General features: G+C 45.6%; 1 protein-coding gene across 3 annotated transcripts in view; it reads right to left on the reverse strand.

Moving 5' to 3' along the window:
* DLGAP3 (DLG associated protein 3) overlaps positions 1–5,841 on the reverse strand; it is a 68,163-nt gene extending 62,322 nt beyond the window's left edge. Inside the window, exon 1 of one of the 3 annotated variants that reach the window (XM_053211136.1) lies at positions 5,676–5,841. The gene's annotated coding sequence lies outside the window, so the exon portion shown is untranslated. Of the gene's footprint in view, positions 1–720; positions 1,731–4,814; positions 5,652–5,675 lie in introns of those variants that run through there. The other 2 variants (XM_027059728.2, XM_027059729.2) reach the window with 2 other exon arrangements.
* Between the last annotated feature and the right edge of the window lie 7,996 nt (positions 5,842–13,837).

The raw sequence follows: 13,837 nt of genomic DNA on the forward strand, positions 1-13,837 counted from the left end.
AAGAGAAAAGCTGGTGCCCATGCCCCTGAGCTTCTTGCACTAAAAACTGTCCAGAAGAGAGCTCACAGCCACAATATCATCCTCCATTCCTACCTCCACACTAACAGAAAGGTGGTTTTGGAAAGGGGAGGGGGAACTGAAACAGGAAAAGAGGAATCCCTTTCTCAAATACCACTAATAATTGTGAGGCCAAAGACAGAGGGAGGACCCCAGAATCTATCTTTCCATCCAGGGACTCCTTCCTTGGAAAGTGGGTCATCTGGGAGAATTTTTCTAGTGAACCCTCAGCACTGCCTAGTCACCATTCCATCATCGGGTCCCAACGCAGCCCCATTCAAGACCCAAGACAGTTCCGAAGAAGCAGATTCCCGCCGAGTCCCGTTCAGCACTCGGGACAGCTCCCAGCGACTCTGAGGGGCCAGTCCCCAGAAACCCAGGATGCTTCACCCCACCACACAAGGGTGCTCTTTAAAACAGAAGCCCCTCTCCCCTGCCCATCCCACACTCGCTCCCGTCCACCGGGAGCACCTGGTATTGCTCCCTTCCTTCTATGTCCAAAGAGAGAAAAGAAACCCAGACACGAGGCTTCCCTGAAGGAGCCTAGAGAGAGGACCCCACCCACCTCCTTTCAGCCCTGAGCCTCTCAACGCCACTCACAGCTGGTTCTAAAAACCACTTTTCCTTCTTAACCACCACCCTAAAGATAAGAGAAATACTCACGTGGGGGCTCCCAGCCCTGTAGGCAGATGTGGTGGGGGGAGGCAGAGAGAGGTAGCTCCCCACACCCTGATCTGAGCCCCCTTTCTGAAGGAGCCAGCTCCCATCTGGACTGGGGGGAGGAGAGACATGTGGAAGCACTGATTGAGGGGAGGGGAGAAGGGAAAGGGGAGGAGGCAGTAGCGGGGGACTGCGGGGTGGGGGTGTCGAGATGGGGGCAAGGGAATCCTTTTTAATTTCATTCTCTCCCCATGTCTACATCAGCCCTGCAGGCTCAGCTCTTTAATATTTACACATAGGAAGAGGAGAGGATGAGAAAGAACAGAGAGTGAGGGGAGCAGGAGATACCTGAGCTCAAAGGACACAGAGGCAGGGGCCTTCAGGAGCTGGGAGTTTGAGCCCCCCACATCATTCCCAGCCCACTCCCATTCTCAGCTCTTGACTGGAAGGAAGGAGGAACCCTGGTACCATTCTGTCCCTTTGTTAACAAGACACTTTGAAGCTGCATCAGAAAAAGATCAGATCCCCACCCACATACCTGGACACCCCCACAAACCCAGATTTCTTGGGTGACTTATGTGCAGATGGTAGAGGCAGTATTCATGTGCAAGCATGTTCTGATACTTGAAAGCATGTTTACATGTGGGTTGCTGTGTAGAAGCATATGAACATGTCAGCTAGCATGTACAGGTCTATACAAGAATGCTCTGAGTGTATTCACATGTAATAGCTCAGGCAATCATACACAAACTTATGTAATCAAACGTGTAAATCAGCCCCCCAGTGACCTACCCCCAGCTCTCTAGCTACAATCCAAGGACAAGGCCATCCACTTCTCTAGAAGCCCTTATTTACTGGCCCCCTCCCTCATAGCCTCACTTTTTCTTTCTGTGACATGGGAAGAAGAGCTGGTGGGAAGGCATGCTGCATTTGAGCCCAGGGACTCGACAAGTTATTAGCAACAATGAGCTGGCAGCTCGTTACCATAACGATGGTGCCACTGCCTCACCCCAGCTCAAACCCAGACTCCCCAGACAGCAGGAGGCCCGCTGAGCCAGCAGTCTTCAGACTGGGGGGCGGGTAAAGAAGGAATCAAGACATAATGCTTGTATAGTGGAGGGTACACAGCTGTTCTTCCAACTCCCACTGAGACAACACGTTGAATCCACCAAGTGGGAATAATATCAGACTCTGGAAAGGTTTCCTGACCATGGGGATGATAAGACACTAGAAGGGATCTGTAGAAGCCGCTCTAGACAAAAGGTTCTTTTGTTATTTGTTCCCTTCATCGCCTCATTCCAAGAACCTCTTCTACTGATCTTAGTAGACTAAGAGAAAAAACAAAACAAACAAACAAACAAAAAACAGCCAAATAGAAGGCCCCTGTCTGAATTTCAGTCTTCCCATCTGTGAAATGGGGATAATTATCCTATCATTTCCCCTAGACTTCCAGAAAGTTTAATTAGAAAGGGTTTAAGGGTAACTATAGACCCTTCCCAAACCAGAAAAGCCCCAGAAGTTTCTCTACCCAACAGGAATCCATGGAAATAAGGAATTGTCAGGCCAGCTAGAGGCAAAATGCATCAGAAATTGGGTGGGATGAAGGAAAATGGAGCTCAGCCAGCTCAAGCCCTAACATCAGCTGGAGAGAGATGATGTGAGGTGCCAGGCAGCAGCCAAGCTGCCACAGAAGAAAAGTCTGGGAGTCTGGCCTTCAGCAACTCCAGCCCCTCACCAGCAGGTATCAAGACAAACCCATGGCCTACTCAGTGGTGGGTATGGTTACAAATCCCCATCCCCAATAACATCTATCTCTCTTTTTGAAAAGGGCCCCAGGTTGAAAGATCTACAGCCTTAGGCTTAGTTAGTCTTTGATTATTCTTCTCCTCAAATCCCCTCTGCTGAGCTCTGATGGGCACGGATGGAGGTGGGAGGGGGAGAATTCCAGGAAGGGAAAGCAACAAGGGGGGTTGGAAAGTTCCTGGGCTAAGACTAGCCAGGAACACACAGGTTTGCTGTGTGACCTTGGGCAAGTCCCCTCCCTTCTCTGGGCTTCAGTGTCCTCACTTTATAATTAAGAGGTTAGACGAAGTTAATTCTAAGGTCCTTTCTCTGGCCATCATTCAATAGCTACATACAAATTCACTCCTTGGACATGAGCACCCTGGCATAAAATGCCAGTGGGCACTATCTGCTAGATCAGTGGGACAGTGGGAGTGAGGGATGCAGGGCTTGTATCTGAGGCTGTTCATCCTATGTTCATGTTCCTTTTAGAAACACCTGCCACCCTAGCCCTCCCGGCTCCCTTTTTAGACCCTGATTCACTGCCAACTCACGAAGCCTCTCCCTTCCCTCCCTCCTCTCTTTCTCCCCCTCTCTCCCTTTTAGGCCTTGGCAGCTGGGTGCAGAAGTAGCCCCAGCAGTCAGGGAATGCTGGGGTGAGGTGAAGATCAGTGCCCCCAGGGTCAGAGAGAACACACCAGGGAGTACTATTCTTTAACCTTGGCCCAGCCCAGCTCTTTGAAATCACCCAAAGACCTAGGTTGGAGTCTTTCTGTTCCACTGATTAGCAGGGTGAAATCATGAGAAATGCAATTCACCTCTCAAACCTCAACATCCTCATCTGTAAATTGGCATTGTATTTAGTTGAATTACATGAAGTTGCTGTTTTCGTAGGTAAAAAGCAAAAACAACTGAATACTGACAATTTCATATGGCTTAACCTGGCCTGCCTGCTTCCCAAGGCTGTTTGGGGATAAGAAGAAAGAGTTGAGAGGGGAGTATTTTTCAAAAGCCCTGGGCTGATAGAAGGGCATTGTTTTCCTACTATTATTACTTCAAAGAGCTTTAGCACAGACCCACCTGGAGCCAAGGAACTGAACAAATGACCCAGAACTTGGAAATTTAGGACTTGGAAGTCTGGGAGACAGCCACCTGCTCTGATGACTAACAACAGGACAGAAACTTCCACCTGGCCTCCTCAGCTCCTGGCACTAAAGGGCCCTTGGTGAAACATTACTGGGCTGACACAAGTTCCCAGGCTCCAAGATGAAGCACACAGACACTCCAGCTCACCCCTGGTCATACTACCACCAGGGGCCCCAGCAGGCAGGAAGGACACAACCAGTAGCATCCTAGAGGATACCCCCTGAGGTAGGTGAAGGTGAGGATCAAGGTGGGGAGTACAATGCAGCTCTTGCCTGAGTCAGAGGTGAGGAGTCACAGGGGAGGAGGGATGATCTGACCTCAGAAAAGTCTGATCTCCCTGTCCCATGCCTCCACACCACCAGGAATCCCCTGGGGAGAGGAGGGACAAGGCCCAGGTGGCAGTGATTCAGAGTGAACCCTGCTCAGATACATTCTCACACAGCCAACACACACACACAGGCCACAGACACCTGGACCCACTCACAGAGACACAGTCACACTGGCACACACACATCCTATTCACATACACACGCACAGAGACATACACAGGCACACACGGTGACAGCACACACACTCATTCACACACATGTCTACAGACACATACACTGTAACACACTCCACACTCACTGCATACACCCACTGACACACACTCACCCACAATGACACACGCACACACTCACTGCATACACTCACTGCCATAGAGAATCACCCACAGACCCACACGGTGACACACTCACACTCATCACAGACACAGTGACACGCACTCACACTCACACACCTGCAAAGGAAACTTCTCTCCGGATCTCCCCAACACCACCACTTCCCCCCACAACCCGGCTGGCTACTCCCTCCCCGGCCCGAGCCTCCAGACCCGGCCAGCACTGGGCCGGGGCTGGCCGGCCCCCGAGGCTCAACCCCGGAGGGCCGGTCCTCGCTCCGCGTGGTCCCCCTGCCCGTGTCCGGGGTCAGGCCCGCGGCCGCCAGGCCGGGGCGGGGGCGGGGGCGGCGGAGGAGGCCCAGCCCTCCCCCCACCGCTCCCGGGGCCGGGAGCCGAGGCCGCGGGAGCCCGGGGCGTGGGCGGCGCCGGGGCCGCAGCCAGGCCGAGGCTGGGGGGCGCTGCAGAGGGCGCCGCGAGCGCGGCCCCGTCCCCACCCCTCCCCGCGGCTTACCTGGCCCGGCTCGGGCTCCGGCCGGGTTACATGGTGCCGGCGGCCCGGGCCGGGGGCGCTGCGGCGGCGGGCGGGCGGACGGGCGGGCAGGGACGGGGCCCGGCACTGCGGAGCCCCCAGCGGAGGGGCCGCGCCGGCTGCGGAGCCCCGAGCGAGCGCCGAGCGGCAGCGGGCGCGGGAGCGGGAGGCGGCCAAGCCACGGAGGCTGGATTTCCCGGGGACCAGGAAGGGGAGGCGGGGGGGATCCCGCCCGCGCGCTCCGCCCCCGCCCCCGCCCCCACGCAGGGCTGTCGAGCCCGGGAGAGGGAGGGGGACCGAGCTCCCCGCCCCCGCACCGGACCCAGGAGGGCCGAGGTCGCAGCCGGCGGACGGCCGCCGGGGTCTCGGAGGAGCGCCCGCCGGGCGGAGCGACAGCCCTGGGGAGGCCCCCAGCTCGGGGGTGCGAACGAGCTCCTCTCCCCGGGGACCACCGGGTCCGTGTCCGCCCGACCCAGGAACAGGCACACGGTGTCACGACCAAGCACAGCCGACCTAGGCACAGGGACCCAAGCCCCGAGGCGGGCGGCCGGGGAGACAGTCGCACAGCCTCACAGGCACGGAATCGCGCCCACCGAGGCACAGTCACACCCTGAATGTCACACACAGCCCCCCATACACGTTGCCTCGGGAGACCCTTCGGGTTTTCCCAGTCAGCTACCCGACTTCGGCTCCTGGCCTGGGTTCGAGGAGCCCCCTTTCTCTGCCCCAGCCCCTGCCAGGGTGGGGCGCTGTGCCCGGCCTCCAAGCCACAGACCGGAGTCCCCCACCCACAGTCCGCACAGCCTCAGGCATTCCCAGGGTGGAGGGAGAACCCCGCTATACCTGGCGACTTTGCTGGGGCTCCCACCCTTGCCCACTGTGCCCGCCCACCTCTAGGCCCTGAGCCAGGGTTTGTGCCATGGCGGGGGCGGGGTGGGGAAGGGAAAGGGGACTGTCCGAAGCACAGCCGGAGGCTGCAGAGCCAGGACACAGGCTGCAGGAGCCAGGAGAGGCGGAGGAGAGCTGACTGCAGCAGTTCCTGGCTGGAATCCGTCTTGGAGCCCAAAGCGATGCTGTAATTGGGGGGGGGGGGGGGGGGGGGGGAGGGGCCGCTTGGGGGAAGCCGCAGGGGGAGGGGCTGGAAATGTGGGGGAGGGGCTGGTCCTGGATCCTGACTTCCCAGGGTGGGTGTGAGGGAACACTGCCTCAGGCGCTGAAAGTTGGGGTGGAGAGGAATCCTTAAAGCCCTCTTCCCATCTTCCTTCCTTCACCTTGTCTGGTCTTGAAAGCTTTGGGGTGGTGAAGTGAGGGCTTGCAGGCTTGGGAGACCAACTGTCCTCCTCTCCAGGAACGGATCTTGGAGTAGTTATGATTGAACATCCACTCAACAATTCCCTTTTCCCTGTACCCCTTTGGGGTTCCTGGCTCTTCCTTCTATAAAGGGGGAAACTGAAGCAGGGAAAGTAGAATTCAAAGCTCCAAAAGGGAGCTACGCCCTTTCCCCTTATGTCAAGATGCCACATGACATAAATGACAGAAAGGAGTTTGGAAAGCCCTTCCCCAAGGAAACTTAGAAGTCTGGGGACCGGGGTCTGGCAGAATGGTTACGTGCCCTGCTGCCCACAAGACCGGTTCCATCAAGAATTTTCAATCATGAGCTAAGGTTGCAGACCATTTCCAGGCCAGGGACCACCCACGAGCAGATATGACAGAAAATAAAGTAGAAACTTGTTCTCAGGAACCCACTTTAGAACCGAAAGAACCATTTTGCTTTCCATGAAGTATGAGAATAGTCATCATGTCAGACACCAAAAGGCACCACCATGGTTTCTCAGATACACATTTTGTTAACTATTCTGACATTGGAATGCATCTTATAACGGATAGGGACATTTAATATGGTTTTCTACTTTTCTCTTAAAGCTGTCATCAAAGGGTTGATATGTTTGAGAACTGAGAATATAGGGCAGCTTTCATTTGTTAACTCAACAACGATTTACTGATTATGATTAATCAGACAGGCTTACCTTAGGCCGTGTTCTTTCATAGCCATCCAGTGACATATAAGGGAGATGGAAATGTAATCCAACAATTACGATCAGGGCCAGCTTCTTAGGAGTGTGAGCTGTGCAGTCACACAGAGTCCCGCACTTAAAAAGGCCCCACTCTTGGTTTAATGCTCTGCTGTCACTATCTTGGAATTCTTAATCTTTAACAAGGGACCCTGCACTTCACAAAGTATGATTGCCGTGTTAGGAATTCCATGCCTTAATAGAGATAAGCACAGAATACTTTGAGTCTAGAGGCAACAGCCAACTCTGCCTCAGTGAAGAGGAGTAGTCAGAAAAGCAAAGAAACATAAAGGAAGCATTTGAGTAGGCTCCAAGTTGGGAGAGAGTATTAGGGTAGAAAACCACACATGTGCAGAGACAAGAACTCATCAAACTGTCTGTCATTCAAGCAGTATGGCAGACTAGGTGCTTCGTTGATCCTCCCACTGAAAACGTGATAAGTGTTAAAAAGTGATAGCTAAAAAAAAATTTTTTTAATCTTCTTAAATGCATCAATGAGCTGGCAAGAAAATTAAAATCACCCCAGCCAAAATCTAACTGAAGGCAAAACCAGAGAAGTATGCAGAGCACTGAAGGCAACTTTAGTCTTGGCGGTTATGATACATTGGTTGCAAAAATGCCACCAATTCACCTCTCCCTGCATCCATGTCCTTTGCCATATGACTTTGAAACTCCCTGCATCAAGAGATGGACTCTATTTTCCCACACCATGAATGTGACTTGCCACTTGCTTTGGCCAATAGAATAGGGAAGAAGTCACGTGCCAGTTCTAAGCCTAAGCTTTAGAGCTTGCATACTCCTGCTCTTTCTCTTGAACTCCTGCCTCCACGGTGAGTGTAAGCCTGGGATAGCCTGCTGGAGACAAGAGACAGGTGCAAGAGAGCCAGGCTTTTCCAGCCAAGACCATCAGAGCCACCATCTCTTGGTCAGGTATAGCCAGCTGACCCCCAAACATGAGCAGCCAAGAGCAACAGAGGTATATACCTGACTGTCGCTGACTGCAGACACTTAAGTGAGGCCAGCTGAATGAGAAGAACCGTCCCACAAAGTTGAGGACTCTTGAGCAATAATAAATGCTTATTAATTTAAGCCACTGAATTTTTGAACGGTATGTTATGCCATAACATTGTGGCGATAAATAACTGACATGCGGGTATTTGCTAACAGGTGAAATTGAGCTTCAGTTTTCATGATCTCTCAGGGCAATATGGGAAAAAAGATAAAGCACAGGGTCTGCCCAAGCTGAGCAAACACTCCCCTGCATAAACTTAGAACCTCAAAGCATTCTCTCTACTCTAAGGTACAGGCAAACTAGAAAAAACTTGCCCCATCCCCACACCCAGGAAATTGCAAGAAAATAACTGGGTTTTTTTTTAACGTTTATTTATTCATTTTTGAAAGAGAGAGAGAGAGGGAATGAGTGGAGGAGGGACAGAGTGAGAGAGAATTCCAAGCAGGCTCCATGCTGACAGCATCAGAACCTGATGCGAGGCTCAGTCTCACAAACTGTGAGATCATGACCTGAGCTGAAATCAAGAGTCAGACGCTTAACTGACTGGGCCACCCAGGTGCCTCAAGAAAATTATGTTTTAAACCTTGGCAATAGCAATGAATGTAGGAAAAAAGAATCATCTCCTGAGATTCCACAACTACAACTTAGACCTCACACAATATGCAACTATCTGGGACATCTGAAAAACCTCAAACCAAGAATTTAGCATTAAATGATTCCAAACTGGTAGTGCCCCAGGTGCCAGGCAGAAGCCAATATAAAGTTCAGGCCTCGAATGATTTCCACAGATAAGGTTCCAAAGAAAATGAATGAACACAATCAAATATCACCAAACACACATGGAAATATGACATCAAGGACAAGAACCAGAGGGGCGCCTAGGTAGCTCAGTCAGTTGAGCAGCCAACTTGGGCTCAGGTCATGATCTTGCGGTTCATGAGTTTGAACCCCACATCAGGCTCTCTGCTGTCAGCATGGAGCCCACTTCAGATCCTCTGTCCCGCCCCCCCCCCATCTCTCTGCCACTCTCTCTCAAAAATAAATTAACTTAAAAAAAGAAACAAGAAAAAAGAACAAGAACCAGCTAAAACAACAAATAGCAGAAACATCTGCAAATAACTCAACTTAGAGTTGTGAAACACAGAATATAAAATAACTGTTTAATATATTTAGAGATAAAATAATCCTGTTGCCTTTCACTTATTTTCCTTTTTTTATTGTGCTGGCCAGGTCCTAAAGTACAATGTTAGAAGTGATGATGGCAGGTAAGTTTGTCTTATGTATGAATTTAATGCTCTGGCATTTCTTCTTTATGATGATATTTATTGCAGAGTTTTTGGAGACCTCTCTTGATCAAGTAAAGGAAGTTCAAATTTAGTTCTAATTTACTAAAAGTTTTAATTAAATCCACATTGAATTTTATCAAGGGCTTTTTCTGCATCTTTTGACATGATCATATGGTTTTTCTCCTATAATCTGTTGTGGTCAATTATATTTAGAGATGTTCCTGATATTTGATTTTATTTTCCTGAAATAAACCCAACTTACTCAAAGAACTTTATGATTTATTGTACATATATCATTGGATTTGATCTGCTAATATTTGTTTTGGATTTTTTCATCTATATTAATAAATAAAATAAGCCTGATATTTTCATTTTTTTGTTATCTAGGATTTGGTATCTAAGCTATTCTAGCTTTATAGAATGAGTTGGACAAGTATTATTTTTTTCTTTTCTCTAAAAAGTTTTTATAAAGTTGGAATGATCTGATATTTTTAAATTTGGTGAAACACATCTGTAAAACTATCTGGAACTGGTGTTTTCTTTATGGGAAGTGTTTTGTTTTGTTTTACTATTTCTTCTGTTTCTTTAACAGTAATATTTAAAGCACTATTTCAGGTTTTCTATTTCTTTTTGAGTCAGTTCTAATAAGTTATATTTTTCTAATACTATGTCTGTTTTGTCTAAGTTTTCAAATGTATTGCTGTAAAGTTGTTGACAAAATTCTCTTATTATCATCTGAATCTCTGCTTCCTCTGTGATTGTGTCTGCTCTATTTTTTTGGTTAACATTTATTTGTGTCTGCTCTATTTTTCTGGTTAACATTTATTTTTGTCAGCTCTATTTTTTTGGTTCTCATTGGCAGACACTCTTTGTCCATATTTTAATCATTATAAAGAATCAATTTGTTAACTTTGCTGATCTTTTCTATTGTATCTTTTCTAATTTCTTGATATCTACTGTTATTTTTATTATCTACTTTATTCTACTTTCCTTGGGTTTACTTATTCTTTAACTTACCACTTAAGTTGGAAACTTAGTTCCCTAATTTTCAGCTTTTCTTCTTTTTTCATATAAATATGTAAGGCTAAAAATTATCCTTGAAGCACTATTTTCGCTGTATCTCACATGTTTTATTATCATTCAGTTCTGAGTATTTTTAAGTTTACATTATGATCTCTTCTTTGACACATGAGTTATTTGAAAGCATGTTTTTCATTTCTAAATAGCAGTATTTAGGGTATATTTGTGATCAAAGAACCTTGCCCGTATGATACTTTTTCTTTAAAATTTGTTGAAACTTGCTCTGTGACTAGTATATAATCGGTGTTTGTAAATGTAACACATGTGCTTATCAGTCTTCAAGGTGGCCCTCAATTATTCTCATCTCAAGGCATTAATAATCTTGGGTAGTCACCTCCCACACTGAATAATAAGCCTGCTATGTACAAGCAATAAGATGTTGCAAAAATGATAGCATGTGACTTCTGGGGCTAAGTCATAAAACACCTTGCAGTTTCCACCTTGCTATCTGAGGTTGCTCACCCTAAGGGAAATCAGCTGCCATGTCATGAAGATATTACAGTAGCCCTGTGACAAGACCTACAATGAGGAGGAACTGAGGCTTCTTTCCAACCATTAGCACCAACTTACTAGTTATGTGGGTAAATCAGTCTGAAAGTAGATACTTCTGCTTCAATCAAGCCATCAGATAACTGCAGTCACTAAAATCATCTCCGTGAATCTCATGAGAAAATTGAGCCAATTCTGCTCTCAGCACAGAGACCACTTTGGACCCTCTGTCCCCTTCTCTCTCTGCCTCTCTCCCCCTAAAATAAATAAAAAATTTTTAAAAAGATGTATTGAATCAAAACCACCCAGCCAAGCTCCTCCTGAATTCCTGACCCATAGACATTGAGGTATTTTTTAAATGCTTATTTTTGTTTTACACTACTGAGTTTTCTCAGTAGTGTAAGATAGATACTAAGATAGTTCTGGAGAAGATTTTGTACTCTTTAATTGTACTAGGATAGTACAATTAAGATAACTAAGATAGATAACTAAGATAGTTCTGGAGAAGATTTTGTACTCTTTAATTGTACTAATTGTCAAGTCTCTGTTGTACAATTTTATTGTTCACGTCTTCCACATATTTAGTGTATTTTTATCTGTTTGTGTTATCACCAATTTAAGGAAATGTATTGAAATCTCCCACTATGATGGTGGATTTGTTTATTTCCTATCTATTGTAGCCCTATCAAATTTTCTTTTAAGGTACTTTTTTAGGCACATGCATGTTACAATTAAAGAGGGAAAATAAAACTAACATTATTTTCAGATGACATAACTCTTTACCTAGAAAATACAAAAGAAAGACAAATTGTTAGATGCAACTGTATTTAGCAAGGTGCCTGGATAGAAGATCAATATACAAAAGTCACTTGCATGTTTTTACATTAGCACAAAACTAAAACATGTAATCTGCAAAAGTACATCATTTACTGTATTACAATGAGGGGCTAGATATTTAATAACCTAATAAAGATGCAGAAAAGTATAAACATTTCTTGAAATTTTAAAAAAGCTAATCAATGGAAAGATAATTCACATCCATGAATTTAAAAAGTATAACTTTATAATGAAGTCAGTTCTTTCCATATTGATCTTAGATTCAGTGCAGTTTCAATAAAAAACCATGTAATTTGATAAGCTGGTTCTAAAATCAATATGGAAAAGTAAACAACAAGGGGACAGTTTTTAAACTTCTTATCATGAAAAATTTCAAACACACACACACACACAACAAAAATGTAGAAGAAAGAATAATATAATACTCCTCCCCCTGTATCTATTCAATTATCCAACTCAATTATTATAAACTCCTGGCCAATCTCATTTAATTTATATCTTCCACTTCCTCCTCTCTTTGTATTATTTTGAAGCAAGTCCTAGATATAATATCTTACTAATAAACATTTTAGTATGTATCTCTAAAATACAGGCATTTTTTTGTTAAATATAATTATAATGATCACATCTAAAAGTTTAACAATAATCCCTTAATATCATTAAATATATAGTAAAATATACAAATTTCCCTGAGTCTTCTCATACATTATAATTGATTAATGTCACTGAAGTCTTTTTTAATCTATAGATTCCCTCTCCATTTTTTTTTCAGCAAATTCATTTGTTACAGAAAGAAGATTGTTTATCTTGAGAATTTCCTATAGTTTGAGGGTTTGCTTGCAAAGTTGTTTATCATATTTCTCTATCCCCCCATATTTTTTTGTAAAATTTTATAAAATTCTTAAGTAGACCTAGAGGTTTGATCAGACACAAGTTCAATTTGAGGGCAATAATTTTTTATAGCTAGTATTGTATATTTCCATCAGTGGATGATTGTATCTGGTAATATCTCTTTATACGATGCCTCTTTTTTATGCATTAGAGGTTGCAAAATGGTGATATACCAATTATTTAATTCCCTCCTCAGTTATTAGCTGGATCATTTCTATGAAGAGAAACATCACTCCTCAATTATCTCTTCTATGAAGAGAAATATTCTCTCCTCAATGCATAGTTCATACAGGAAAAGCAAAAAAACATTTGATTTGTTCCCTTTAAGTTTGAGAAACCGTGAGTTGGTTAAAAATGAACCTTGACTTGGAGTGCCGGGGTGGCTCAGTCGGTTAAGTGACCAACTCTTGATCTTGGCTCAGGTTATGATCTCACGGTTCATGAAATTGAGTCCTGAGCCTGCTTGGGATTCTCTCTCTCCCTCTCTCTCTCTCTCTGCCCCTCCCCTGCTGTCTGTCTGTCTCTCTCTCTTTCTCTGTCTCAAAATAAGTAAAAAACTTAAAAAAATGAACCTTGACATCAAAAAATATTTTTTAAAAATCTTGACTACAAAAAAGCAACTCTTTTTTTTCTGTTTTTCTTTTGTTTTTTGTTTGTTTATTTTCAAGTTAAATAGCATACAGTGTAGTCTTGGCTTCAGGAGTAGAATCCAGTGCTTCATCACTTACATATAACACCCAGTGCTCATCCCAAGTGCCCTCCTTAATGAAAAAAAGCAATTCAAAATGGATTGCAGACCTAAATATAAATGGTAAAGTATTAAATCTTCTGGATGGAAATATAGGAGAATATCTTTATGATTTTGGAGTGGGAAAATCTTAAGCAGGATGCAAAAGGTGATAACCATATAATAAAATATCATAGAAGGATTCTAGGAAGATGATGGAGTAGGAAGCACCAACAACCTGTCTCCTCACCTAGGCAACAATTGCACTGGAGAATCTATTTTTGGAGCTCTGGAGTGTTTGGAAAGGCTTGCAACTTCCAGGAAAAACTTGGACAATAAATTCCTATTAATTTTGGTCAATTTCAGGTTTAGCACAGTAACATCTGCTTATCCCCCACCTCCAGCTACCTGACAGGTGGCTGTGCATGTTTTCTTGGAGCAGCTTGCAGAAGCCAGGGTGCCAAAAGTAGCCTTTTCTCCAAATATCAGGGATCTGTGCTCTGACCCTTGAAAGTTACTTCAAATAACAGGATGTAGACAAAGAGGAGGTGGCCATTGTATTTGGACCTCCTCTCACTGTTGCAAGACACCCACACACACACCCCGGCTAA

The sequence above is a fragment of the Acinonyx jubatus genome, chromosome C1, assembly GCF_027475565.1.
Source record: "Acinonyx jubatus isolate Ajub_Pintada_27869175 chromosome C1, VMU_Ajub_asm_v1.0, whole genome shotgun sequence".
Taxonomy (NCBI): Eukaryota; Metazoa; Chordata; class Mammalia; order Carnivora; family Felidae; genus Acinonyx; species Acinonyx jubatus.